At 38.8% G+C, this 12774-nt stretch overlaps 1 protein-coding gene across 1 annotated transcript in view; it reads left to right on the top strand.

Annotated features, from left to right (window-relative positions):
• cdh11 (cadherin 11, type 2, OB-cadherin (osteoblast)) overlaps window positions 1-12774 on the top strand; it is an 88659-nt gene that overhangs the window by 38221 nt on the left and 37664 nt on the right. The window contains exon 2 of the mRNA XM_026191194.1: window positions 532-589. The gene's annotated coding sequence lies outside the window, so the exon portion shown is untranslated. The remainder of the gene's footprint in view (window positions 1-531; window positions 590-12774) is intronic.

The following is a 12774-nucleotide window of genomic DNA, read 5'->3' as shown; positions in this document are numbered from 1 at the left end:
CCCTAATGCATAAACCAGCTGCAGGCTGGTGCACTGTACATACAGGCAATGGTTTAGAACAGAAGTGGCTAAGTCAGCAACTGAATTGCATGTTTAATTTACGCTTACTCGTTCCATCCATGTGTAGCCACAAGTTGCAGTATATTTCAGGATATATTAAGGGCAACAGCAATAAACTCTCAGCATGTAAAGATTAGGAGAAGTTTGTTTGTGGAGCGCTTAAATTAATAACGACTATTTTGGGTTATGCTTCATCAAAAGGCACATTTTAAATGTACAAGTTCAACTTCTTACTTCTGTATTTCTTCTCTGCCTTTTTTCTCATCAGTATTCTGATGTGCATCCTCTTTTTCTTTCTCCTGAGCTATACGTTGATGCACAATGTGATGAAATATGCAGCACAGCTAATGAAAACATATCTAATTACATCATGGCAATATAATATGTAATGTCTTTCAGCTCCTTTCTCTCCGGTAAATGGCGGGTCTTACATCTTAATAATGTAAATTTTCTCTCTCTCTTCTTTGGCAGATCTCTGTCACTTAACGGGAAACAAAGCCTTTGTATTCAACACAGTGATGAGCTAAAGGTGCGTCCTGACATTTATTTCTCTATTGTGTACGTCTGTGTGTTTGTGTGTTAAAACAAAAGGCCTGTAGAGTGCCATTAAGACATCAGCCCCACTAGCCTGTTTAGCATTACATTTAACTGGCGCTCTTCCATTAATTTTCCACCCTTCCCATCTTCTTTTCTTTCTTTCATTTAGACATTTTGCAGTTTTGCCTCCATCTCTCTCAGTAATGATCCCCATCCTTCATGATTAGTAGAAAATTATTCAAAAATGTTTAGCTTGTATTTGCCTTCAGCAGCTTGTTAAGGAGAACTTGTAAAAATTCATATTTAATGTGATCTCATGCCTGAAAATGTAGCTTACAATGCATTTGCCCTTTGGGCACATGTTCTGAAAGTCACTGTATCGCACACCTCACATCTTCCATACTAAGCATTTTTCTATTTGCCTGGAAAAAGTTGAATAGATTAAAGGCAGATCTAATCGATCGTGAATGTGCTTATCTGTGGCTAGCAGGCTGACAAGCCGATTCCAGAATGGCACAGTCAAATCATTCAATTGCAGGCTGCAGACGGGAAAAAGAGAAATATGCAGAAGGACCCAAAAACAATAAAAACAAATGCTTGAATTATTTGATGAAGCCTAAAAGAACTGAGATGCCATGGATGATGAAGGGCAAGCAATTTGAGAAGCCTGATGGCTTAAAAACATTTACATATTCAGGGTAAAAAAGGCCTATTTGGGGTTTTTTTTAAGGAAAACGATAAATTTCAAAAGTTAAATTTGATAAACCAATTGTTCTGTTATTACTGGACCACAGGGTCTGTATGGGTTTTAAAACTGGACATAAATTTTTTCCTTCATCTCAATCTGCTTAAATTTGCTTTGTGGCTTCCAATGAACGGTGTCTCCAGTCACAACTATTGATTATGCTCGTAACTCATTATGAGCCTTGGTTTCAAAAGGTTTTAGCTATGCTGTGCGCTGATTGGATGTTTAACCTTTTGACCTCTAAATCAGCATCTGAGCACACTTTCTATAATAGAAGACACATATCCAGATGACCTCTTCTGTCACTATGACAATTTATTGACAGGGTTCTCACAATGTGTGCCTCAGCATTATAAAATAAAAAAAACCTGAAATTGCACTAAAACGTGTATCTGAAAGATTCTCAGGCCACACGCAGGTCTCTTTTACTCGCTCGCTCTCTCTCTCTCTTAGCCTATTCCTTCTAAAAGAAAAAAACTAATTTATTCTGTTTTTATATGGCTATATGTCCACGCATGTGGCTGCCCTGGGCTATTTTTTTCAGTTGCTTTTTTTTTTTCTCATTCCATACCAGTTTCACACAGAGAGAAAGCAGGACATTAGGACTAGCATTCATTTTCCCTCTTCACTCGTTTTGCTTTTTTATGATACGGGGAGATAGTTTCTAAATTACACTCTATTTCAGCTTACCGCCAGTGCAGCCACAGAGCTTTGCCTCATCCAAAGGCTTGAGGCTTGGGAGAATTAATCTTGTCAGGCAGCAGAGCTGCAAACTTCTGCTGCACAATCGTCAGCACAACTGTTTTAGGTTCAATGAGACACGTTGTAGTTTCAAGTATTAGTTGGGATTTCTCATGAGAGTCTAAGCTGTTGATGTATACTTTGGCTTTGTTTACACGAAGCGCATTCTTTGACTCAAATGCATATTTTTCAAGCAGAAACTAACAAACTATAATGCTTACAACAGCATCATTGCAGATGAGGTCCAGTGACAGTGTAACAATCCCAAAATGAAATATTGAAGTGGGAATTCCTTCAAAACAATAGCGTAATTTTGCAAAACATCTACATCGCAATGTATTGATAATGTTTTCTGATCAAGTAATGATCTGATTTGCTGTTTACAATACACAAAGTGCACCAGTGGGCTCATGATTGCACTTCTCAGCATTTTTGCTATACGAGTTGTGCATTTGGGTATAATAGACATTTGATCTGGATGATCTTAAAAGCCATGAGCTCATGATCATTCAAAGAGAATTATGTCACCCAACAAATACAAGGATCTACCACCCAAAAACAACCAGAAGCTGCACATCTGACATCTGATTAATTCAATTATTATTATGTATTATTTCCCTTTTTCCTCAAAAGAGCTCAAATGTGTGATTGAAGGAAAGTCTTAACATATTGCTTTTAAAAGAAGCCATACAAGTTAGACAAACTGTGCTCTTAACAGAGAAAAATATAAATGTTAACACAGTGAGCATAGAGTCAGCGGTAGGTGTAACCCAGTACTGATAAGCCATTCCCGGGAGTGTAAAGTAGAGCTGCAAAATGCTGTTAAAACTCATTAACTATCAGGCTCATATATCTTTAAAATGTGACACTGATGGGGGTCTGGGAGGACAGATAAGAAGCAGGAATTCGGGACAAGGAGATTTCTTTCCACGGATTTACACAAACACACACACGCAGAGTTTTAATGTCCTCTACCAGTATTGATTATCCAGCTGTCTGACTGATTGAGAACCAGATATAGAAAATCACACATCAATAAAATACTAAACCTGAAGAGTTTAAAGGCACACCCCTATTCCAGCCTGCAGAAAAACACAAACAGCTAGCGTGCAAATAAATTATTCCCGAGATCTACTGAGCTGCAACAGTGACAGTTTGAGATGTGAGTAAGTAGTGAGTAAACACCTGAAATCTACTTTTGACTGGTACTAAGAACTAAAAGTTCAAAATCAAATATCCTTATCCAAGCTGCTCCATATTGCACACTAAAATAGCAAAATACTGAAGGTTTGAGTTGAGTAATGGTAGAGGATTTGCTTGGTTTGAGTTTTATGGAAACTGTTGGTGAGTGTTCTGAATAACACCATCAGCTTAACTGCTGAAAACAAGCTTGATGAAGATGTATCAGAAGTCCTGGAGACAGACTTTCTCAGCTTTAGAACAGAGTGAGAGGGCTTTTTATCCCCTTTAGATGACACTCTAAGTGACAAATGATGAAACGAGTGTGTGAATTGATTTATTCAGCAAATGGCATAATTGCTCATTTCAATTTATGACATTTTTTTCCCAGTGACACAGCAGACTTGTTATGTGATTTCTGCAGTTTCAGCCACTAAGCATTTTCAGCTATAAATGTTCCTTAAAATATGAATCCTGCTTGTCTATAATCTTGTGAAATAATAAAGGCTGTGTGAGAGCTTGCTGAGACACAAAAACAGAAAGAGCTTTGTTGGTCAAATAATGCGTGCCTACTAATTCTTACTGAGGAGCAGTGGGCTGTTCCTCTTTGTTGCAGTGTGATTTTGTGAGAAAAATCAGACAACTGATGATTGCTTATAAAATAGTGACACAGGTGACGATGCAATCATCAAAGATTTGGGAACACTGCATCAGGTAACAATGTTTAATTTTGAAGCTTAAGGGATCTAATATCAGGAGAAAATGGCATTTCGGAAGAGAGGGAAATTGCTTTTAGGTGCTCAAAGGATGCAAGAAATGGAGTTATCCTTCAATATGAGATTACAGGCTCGGCTTGATCAACCAAGCCTTCCATCACAAAGCCACCTGCACTGGATTGTCGCGAGAACGAGCGAAAAAAAACAATACCTTATGACCCAAATGTCGTGTTTTTTTGTTTTTTTTATTGCTTTTAAAACATAGTTCGCCCATTACGTGTGGCTCAAATGGGATGGGCAGACGGACAGAGGCATAGTTTTATGATTTAGATTTTAAATGACAGATAAATAGATTTTTCCTGATCCCTTAAATACAGACCTTAGATGGCTTTTCATTTTAATTCCATTCTACTCCGCTTTGGCATTTATCTGTTTTATTGTGTCCTGAATTTGTATTCACTGCTCTGTTACAACTGTTTCAACTTGCACAGCTCTTCATTGAGCTGTTCAGCTCTGCATTTCATTGCTCGGTTTCTTTCTCTTGTTCTGTCACTACATTTCACTGCACACCATGCAGAGATCGAATGTAAATATCCTATAAGCATCAACACACATCTCAAAACACAACTGAGCAAAAAAAGAAAAAAAAAGAAAGAAAAGAAAAAAAAAAGAGTGAGAAGAAACAGAAAGAATGAGCAGATAAATGTGTGCAAAACCGTGCATCATAAACCCATAAATCCCGGACGGAATCGGAGAGATGGAGGGGAAGAGAGAAGGATGAGAGAGAGAAAGACAGGGATCCAGGGAAATGAGGAATTCAACAACAGAAGAATATGGAAGACTGGAAGAAGAGATGCAAATATGGATGACTGTTAACAGAGACAGAGCTGAGAACTACAAGCAGAGAATGAGATTGAGGCAAAGTGAAAATCAGGAGGGAGCAAAGAAAATGTCAGGAGGCAGAGATACAGAAATACAGAGAGATAGAGAGGGAAAAAAAAAAAACAAATGTAAGCCCCCGAGGATTAACTCTCTCATTTCTCTTTGGGGAAGAATGGAAAAAAAGAGGATTTCCACCTTCTATCCTCTCAGGCTCCCTTTGATATCTCTCTCTTTCTGTCTCATATTCTAATATCTTTAGTCTCTATTCATCATGCTGGAACACTCGTTGAGCTTGCCAAAGCACTAGCACACATGGCTAACCTAGCTGGACACAAATCCCTCTCAGTTGCTCTCTTTCTTCCTCTTTTTTTTTTCCTCCCTACTGCTTGGCAATTTCACTTGATCTTTTCATTTCTCTCTCTTACCATTATGCATTATTTGTTTCCTCATAATGCTACTTGATTCTCGTGGACTTGAAGCCGGTATTAGTTCTTTTCACCTGCCTCTTTGTTCTCCATTTGCGACTGTTTGGCAGCTGTGTAACTGTTGCACGGGGCCAATAACACACAACAGCACTCATTGCTGTGGTCGCTTTAACGAGCATTGTTAATAAGATAAATTAGCTTCCTGCTGATCTGTTAATGGCGGCTTCGGTAGTCCTCTGCAGTGTACCGATTCACAGCTTCAGCTGTATACATATAAAATTAAGGTTGAGTTATAATGCAGTACCACTAAAAACACACATTCAAAAAATGATAAAGTTTTACCAGTCGAACTCATTGATTGTGTTATTCATGATAAATGATTATCCAAACTACAAAAAAACAGATTGTCCTTACTTGTGAAATATTTTTAAGCCCGATACCAGTATTTGTTTCTTTCAACATACAAAACATAAACGTTTTTCCCTAAAATTATTATGTGCATTAATTTATTTACTTAGTTATGATCTGACCAGCTCTGCTCGGATCAGCCAATGGCTGTGTTTGTGTCATTCCAAGCATGTATCAACATCAAAGACTGCCCTCTAGTCGACGAAATAAACTCACTGCATGGTTGAATGGTGTTTCTCCTGTCTTCTTCTTTTATTTATTTTTTAATTTGATTTATTACCCGTTATAAATACCAATCTAAAGAGGTCATCAAATAGCTAATTTTGGATGATAAATTGATCAAGCTTTACTGACGATTGCTTACTGAAAAATTCAAAAGAAATATACAGAAACTATGAAATGATGCATTATAGCTACTCAAAGTAATATTGCAGAGTAGTTATTGCAAAGACGTGCGCACAGTTATCTTTAAGATTACCTTAAATTTCATCATTATTGTTTATTATTTTCCATTTTGCATTGTCACCTGTTCAGCTCGGTTTGTATCCTCCTGTCACAAAACAAACCTCAGCATGTGTGTGGATCACAGAAGCTGTCACAGTAAAGAGCTGGATGCTTACACACTGCTGTTGAAATTGGATAGAAAATAAACAGTTTTACAGCTGTAGTGTGAAATGGGTTTTAAAGTGAATCTCAAGGCACTGCAGCAATGTCTCAGGTTACTCGCAGTCTCTCCCATTCAACCTTCACCCTCACTCCCTTCACACAAGTTATATACCGTGTCCTAAACATGTGTGTGTGCATATAAAATATTTCCTCTACTGTTTCCTTAATATCAGAAGCAATTTTACCCTTTAATGTTTCTTTCTCGGCTGCGGGAGTCTGTGACAGAACCTAGGACATACCCATTCTTTTTGACTCGATCGCACTCTATCACTACCACCAACTTGTCAAAGTTGGAGATTTGTTGAAGAAGTCACTTGGAAGAGTGACAAATGTTTCTTTCACTGAACAGAATCAACTTTTTGGGAGACACGAGTGTAAATCACAGTTCTCCAAATGTCTTGTATAACTCTTTGTGTTGTTGTGCTTTAAAAACACAACACAAGTTTTTCTTCCACTATACTTATGGTGAGCTCAGAGATCTTTTGCAGTGGTCTAAATCCTTTATGCTAGCTTTGTATCCCCTTATTTTATGTTGGGTTTCTTTTTAAACTTGTGGTTATGTGGCCTCTTCTCTCTCTCCTACCTTTCTTCATTTCTTTGCGGTCATCTGTCCCTGCTCCTCAAGCCTTTAAGAATCCAAAGTATTTTATTTTTCCTTTAGCCTCAAATCGATTCCAGACGCCACCGTTTCCTGCCCTGTCTCTCTTTCTCCTCCTCATTTAGTGGGGGGGAGAAAAGAAACCACACACACACAAAGAAACCGAGTCAGATAGAGCGAGAGGCACAAAGTTTCAGTTTTTCTTGCTTTTTTTTAATGCATTCCTCAAAGTTTACTCCCTTTTCCATTTCTAACCCAGCAGCTGTGTAATTTTGTATTTCTATTCTTACAATGAGTAGAATATTTTCTTGACTAGTCCCTTTTTCTTTCTGTGTTAGTCTTGACATGACCCCACCCCCACCCCGCCATCACACTCATCTGTCTTATCTTTGCCTAGCTCTCTGATTAAAGGATACAGTGACAGTGTCATGAATCTCATGTGATGTAGATTGTGTCTGACTGTGAACTCTAAACCTCTACAGATGTCCTCAATGACTTGTTTTTGAAGTACTTCAATCCCTTAAACCATATGCGAGCGTGTACATAGCAAACAATAATGGGGCTGTTTGATAGCCGCGTGAGAGAAATATCTGGCTGCATCTGAGGAGCCATTTTTCCGAGTGAGAGATAAAAGAAAAAACTGGATAAACAAAAATGAAAATGAAGCAAACCTGTGAGGCTCTGCTCATGTTTTGTGGCTGAGTACATTTTTAAGTCTACTGCAGTAATTACAGTGTCATTCTGGAGCTGTATTGCAAAGCTATATTTTGCCACAATGGATCCTACTGGACTGTGGCAGAAAACTGAAACAGGAAAGGAATAAAAGGGACAGATGTAGCGAGCCGAAGCAGAGGAAAATATAGAAAGAAAAACAATAAGAAACAATAGCAGAGTGAAAGAAGGACAGGGCGAGATAGAGAGGAAGAATTTGATTGTTGTTTAATTAAAGATTAATTTCTCAACCACATTCATAAGGATTTATGTTTAAATGATTACCAAGACAATTGGAACACAGTTGTCACTGCAAGGTATTTACAGACAGTCCCAATGTCAGAAATAAAGGGACTCGGACACAAAGTTTAAGCCTGAAGAGGGCATTCCCATGCAAACCAATAGCCAATAAACGGTGGTCAGCAGGCTAATTGGAACTGCATTGTCTTGCCTCGAGCTTAACTGCATCTCATCAGCTCGCCCGTTGTTTTACTGTCTATTCTGGTTGCTCATTTGGAAGAGCAGAGAGAGTTGATTGGTTGAGTCATTAACTTCTTTTCACCCTGAAGGATTTCCTTATGAAATTAAAGGCCAAATCAGGAACAACAGAGTGATGCACCCTGCTGAAACATTCACCCCATTATCGCCTTTGTTTATTTTGCCGTTATGATTTTTTCTTCTATAAATTTGTTGTCTTGTTTTATAAAAGCAAGATGTCGACAGCAGCAGCAGCAGCTGTTGTTACACTGTGCCCAAAAACTATGGATTCAGTATTTAATGTACAAGAATGTTTCTAACTAAATAAAAAAAAATAGAATTGTATTGGTACCACAATCAGCTCTTTGCGAGAGAAATTCTCGTTGTATGTTGCAATCAGTTTATCTCTTGATGAACACAGGTTATGAAACTACAAGGCAGCTGTCGTGATAGGGATGAATCAAGTGATTTAAAGCAGCAGAGAACAGTATGTTTAAATGCACAGAACATGACGTTGAAGCGATGTAAAACGCAACCTTCCGCTCATCACAGAAAACATGTTGTGATTGCACATGATTTATAATCATTTTCAAATTAACACGATAAGGAGTAAATGAGGATGCTAATCAAAACAAAAATGTTTTCATGTAAACAGAGTGTTATCTTTATGAACTAAAATTCTTTTGACAGAATAAATTAGCTGTGGATGTGAATCAGACTTAATTAGATGCTAGCTAGCTGAATGCAAAAATCAAAAAAAATATATAAATGTCAGAGCTGTCAGCACATTGTTTTTCTTCTTCATTTTCAGCTTTGTTCATTTCATTCTTGAAATTAACACATGCTACCATGACTTTGTTGTAGCTTCCAATGTATTCCTCTAAGTTCAGTTAATTTTATTCATTAAATGAACATAAGTGTGCTACTGCTAACTGTCAAAACACAGAGAATGCCAACAAAGTAAGTGGATCCATATCTTTCTATATTACGAGTATTACGAGCTCTCTACAGCTTTAAAACTAAACTGAAACAGACAGGATGAAACAACAACAACCTACCGTTCAGAAGTCTGCACATCGAAAATATGTTTCTCTATAATTGGTCTAAACTAAGATATGACTCAGCTGTACCCCTATAAACCTGTTACTGACATCCGGTGCAGAAGTGTTATTGGGAGCCATAAAGCAATGATTGGACACTTTGGCTGCTGTATCTTCAAATGATGATGAAGATTGGTAACAGGTTTCTCTCTGCCTGTGGCTGAATTTATGGTCCTGCTCTGGTGTCGTTTGCATGGCTTTCTGGCTACGCAGACACAAGGATCGTGGGAAGAGTTCACAAAAAATAAAGATCAAGTCAAAGCACAGCTGACAAGAACAAGAAATGGCAGAAGTGGAAAGTTTACAAGGCTTTTTTAATCACTCTGGTACAAAGAAGTGATTGTATATTCTAACTTCTTGCTTCCTGGAGCAATACCAGAGCAAACAAGAACAAGAAAAATGCATATTACTAATCTTTTCCTCAGATCATTGACCTTTTCTTACAAGCTGCTCCCCAAGAGCCACACTGTTTAATTCCTTCAAAGCAAAATGAGCCCATATTCATTCACAGTGACTCAGCTCTTTCCCAACGATGGCATCAGTGTCCTTGCGGAAGATGTTTTTGTCTTCCAAGAGGAAACAGATCTGCTTCACTGTGGAAATTGAACCTCTGCAGACTGTTCTCTCCATCAAAAACCTATCAAAGCTCCATGACAAGAAGCACATTAGCTTCAGAGAGATGGATACCAGGTGACAGGATTTGGTTGAGACTAATGTTTATCCTTACCAAATCTACTAGCGGTGCATTGATGCTTGTTTTTCTGCTGCGTCACGCACCTCTAACTGTGGAATTATCAGCGTCAGGGATTGTGGTCTGTGCAGCATTCCATGCGTCTTACGCTCGGTCTTTGTGTTGTGTGCCACTCGCTCGTTAAAAGCCACACAAGATCAAATCCAAATCGTTATTGCTCTTTGATTGATGTCTTTCATTCTCTTCCAAGACTTTTCTGTTAAAGCCAAATGTCTCATGAAGCAGAAGCGTTAAGAAAGCATCACATAAACTGCACCATAACGCCATTACATAATGATTCAATTAGCTAATGCATATAATTTAGAAATCCACGTTGTGGATCTCATAGGGCCGGGACAGTCATTACTTCATTCTTTTCCAAGTAATTTGATATTAATGATGTTGAAATGTGGTTGATTAAAGATTTTAAAGATCTGTACATAAAGCAAGTGTGCGTGCGTGTGCACATGTGTGAAAATGGCAAACGTGGGTTCTTGTGGGTGGTAATTAGCACTTGAATCTCACTAATGGCTTAATAGAAATCAGCAGCCTACACATACACATGCACAGACACACACTCAAAGCGAAGACTGCGTCCTTTGTGTGTGTGTGTGAGAGAGAGAGAGAGTTGTTAGCCTCTCATTAATACCTATTTTCGTGAATGCTGAGAAAGCTTTGGAGCTTTCTTTGTAATTGCCTCACCACACACAGACACACACATGCACACCTATTAGTTCCTCTAATTGAAAGGCAATTAAGCCTCAGGTTTCGTGGTGTGAGCTAAACGCTGGGTGTCTGTTTTCAGCACCGCTCTGTTTTTAAGCTTTTAACAGACCACAAAGACCCGGTAACCGAAATAAGATCCCCAAAGTGAACTTTAATACACTGACTCTCTGTCTTTGTACCTTTTAGCTTTCTGTGCACTCACTTCTTTGGCTCTCACTCAGTAATCTGCAGTTTCCATATAATCACACTTTGTAGTCTAAGTAATGTATTGCACATTTTGGGGAGAAATAATAATAACAGGGTTAAATATTTGCAGCATCTCAAAAGTTTGTGTAAAATTCAAACGACGGTTGGACTCAAACACAAACCCTGTTTATTTCTGTTAGCTGTTTTTCTCTCTCCATCACCCTCCTTCCTCCTGCTCTGTCCCGTTTCATCTCATCTATACTTTGTCTTATCAAATCTCTCCTTGTTGAATATGTCACTTCAAGGAGCCAGAGTTTACAACAAAAAAAGGAAGAAGGAGGAAAAAAAAACTTTACAGTCCAAAGCTTTATGTCTGCCACAGCACAGTGAAGGGATTGATTTGTATGGGAGAGTAGGAGTGGATTTTTACAGTAAGAGAAAATCTCTTTTTAAACCTCCCTTGACCCCCTTTCACATCCCAGCATATATGTGGAAAAAAATGTATCACATCTGGCTCGAATAGCGTGCAGGGTTACAGAGGGGTCCAGTGGTTATAGTTTGGTTTTGGCAACAGTCAACTGTTGTATTTTTGTGGTGTCCTTGAGTGGACCTCCTCAGGCAAGACCTTAAATGTTAATTTACATGGTGCAATGATGACACATGGGGGTGAAGTTGCATTGTTTGTCATATCTATAACACAGATGTCACAGTTAACTATCCAATCAAGCGGGGCAAAAACTGTGTGAACCTAAAATGATTCAAATCTAAAACAATTAAGAGATGTTGCTTTGACTTAGTTTAAAGCAATGAGGTGACACAGTTTTCTGCTGTGACGGCACCTTGTTTTCTGTCAGGAGGCTAAACACCATGGCGAATGACACCAACATGGCAAGAACTAACAATGACACAGTATCTGTGAGAACACAAAAGGGACAAATGTCGCCTTCGGGCTGTGATGTGGGTGCAAGCAGCACATTCTGCATCCACTTCTGTTTCATGCCGGCTACTTAGCTAATTCAGACATAATCCTTTGGTGTCATAGCTCGGGGATGGCCGCTGTTGACCGAGGTCAGTCCAAAACAGCGACTTTACAAATGCGTGTCTGCATCTGGATTACATAGAAGTTGCACAAGTCATTGCAGCTAAAATGTGCTAAAACTTCAAACATCGTGCCAACAGAGTTTGTCACAGTCAACATCCATTGTCTTTACATGCAAAGATAATAATTAAAAAATGCCTGACTGTGCGTCTTCTCTTTTTTCTTTCTTCGATGATTCAGACGGCTTTTGATTTACAAAACCACGCTGAAAGGCTTTGCCCAATGTGAAAAGGGAAGCTGCCGCAAAGGGGAAAAAATACAGCACATATAAACCTATCTCATTCCTTCTCCTTCATTCCTCGTGTATGTCTTATTCCTTTTGTTCACGTTTTTCACACGAGGAACAGTGAGACCATTGTTTGCCTACACCTACCCAGCACAGGCAATACGTGGAGACACGGAGGAAAAGGCGAGAAAAGACCCACACTGTCAGCTACATGCACAATCACAAACCGTGCACTACGCTAGAGAGAGGTGTATATACACCTTCATACACGAATGAATCACCTTTATTGTCACTGACCCTTAGAGAGAAAAGCAGTGAGGGAAAGTTTGAGAAGACCGAGGAGAAAAAAAGTGGGGTCAAGACTATTTTTTCCCCTCCCCTATACTTCACAGACGTTTTCCAATGTTCTTTTGGCTGCTGTCGACGTTTGGCTTACAAAGGAGGGAAGGCATTGGAAGCACAGTGCAGAGAAACAATGACAGAGTGTGAGGAGAAAGGAAGAGGCAGTGACAGAGAGAAAAATAAGTACATACTCGGGTTTTATTTAATGGTGACATTACAA

The sequence above is a fragment of the Astatotilapia calliptera genome, chromosome 13 (genome assembly GCF_900246225.1).
Source record: "Astatotilapia calliptera chromosome 13, fAstCal1.2, whole genome shotgun sequence".
NCBI lineage: Eukaryota > Metazoa > Chordata > Actinopteri > Cichliformes > Cichlidae > Astatotilapia > Astatotilapia calliptera.
The sequence above is the reverse complement of the archived record's forward strand: the minus strand, read 5'-3'. Positions and strand labels throughout refer to the sequence as shown.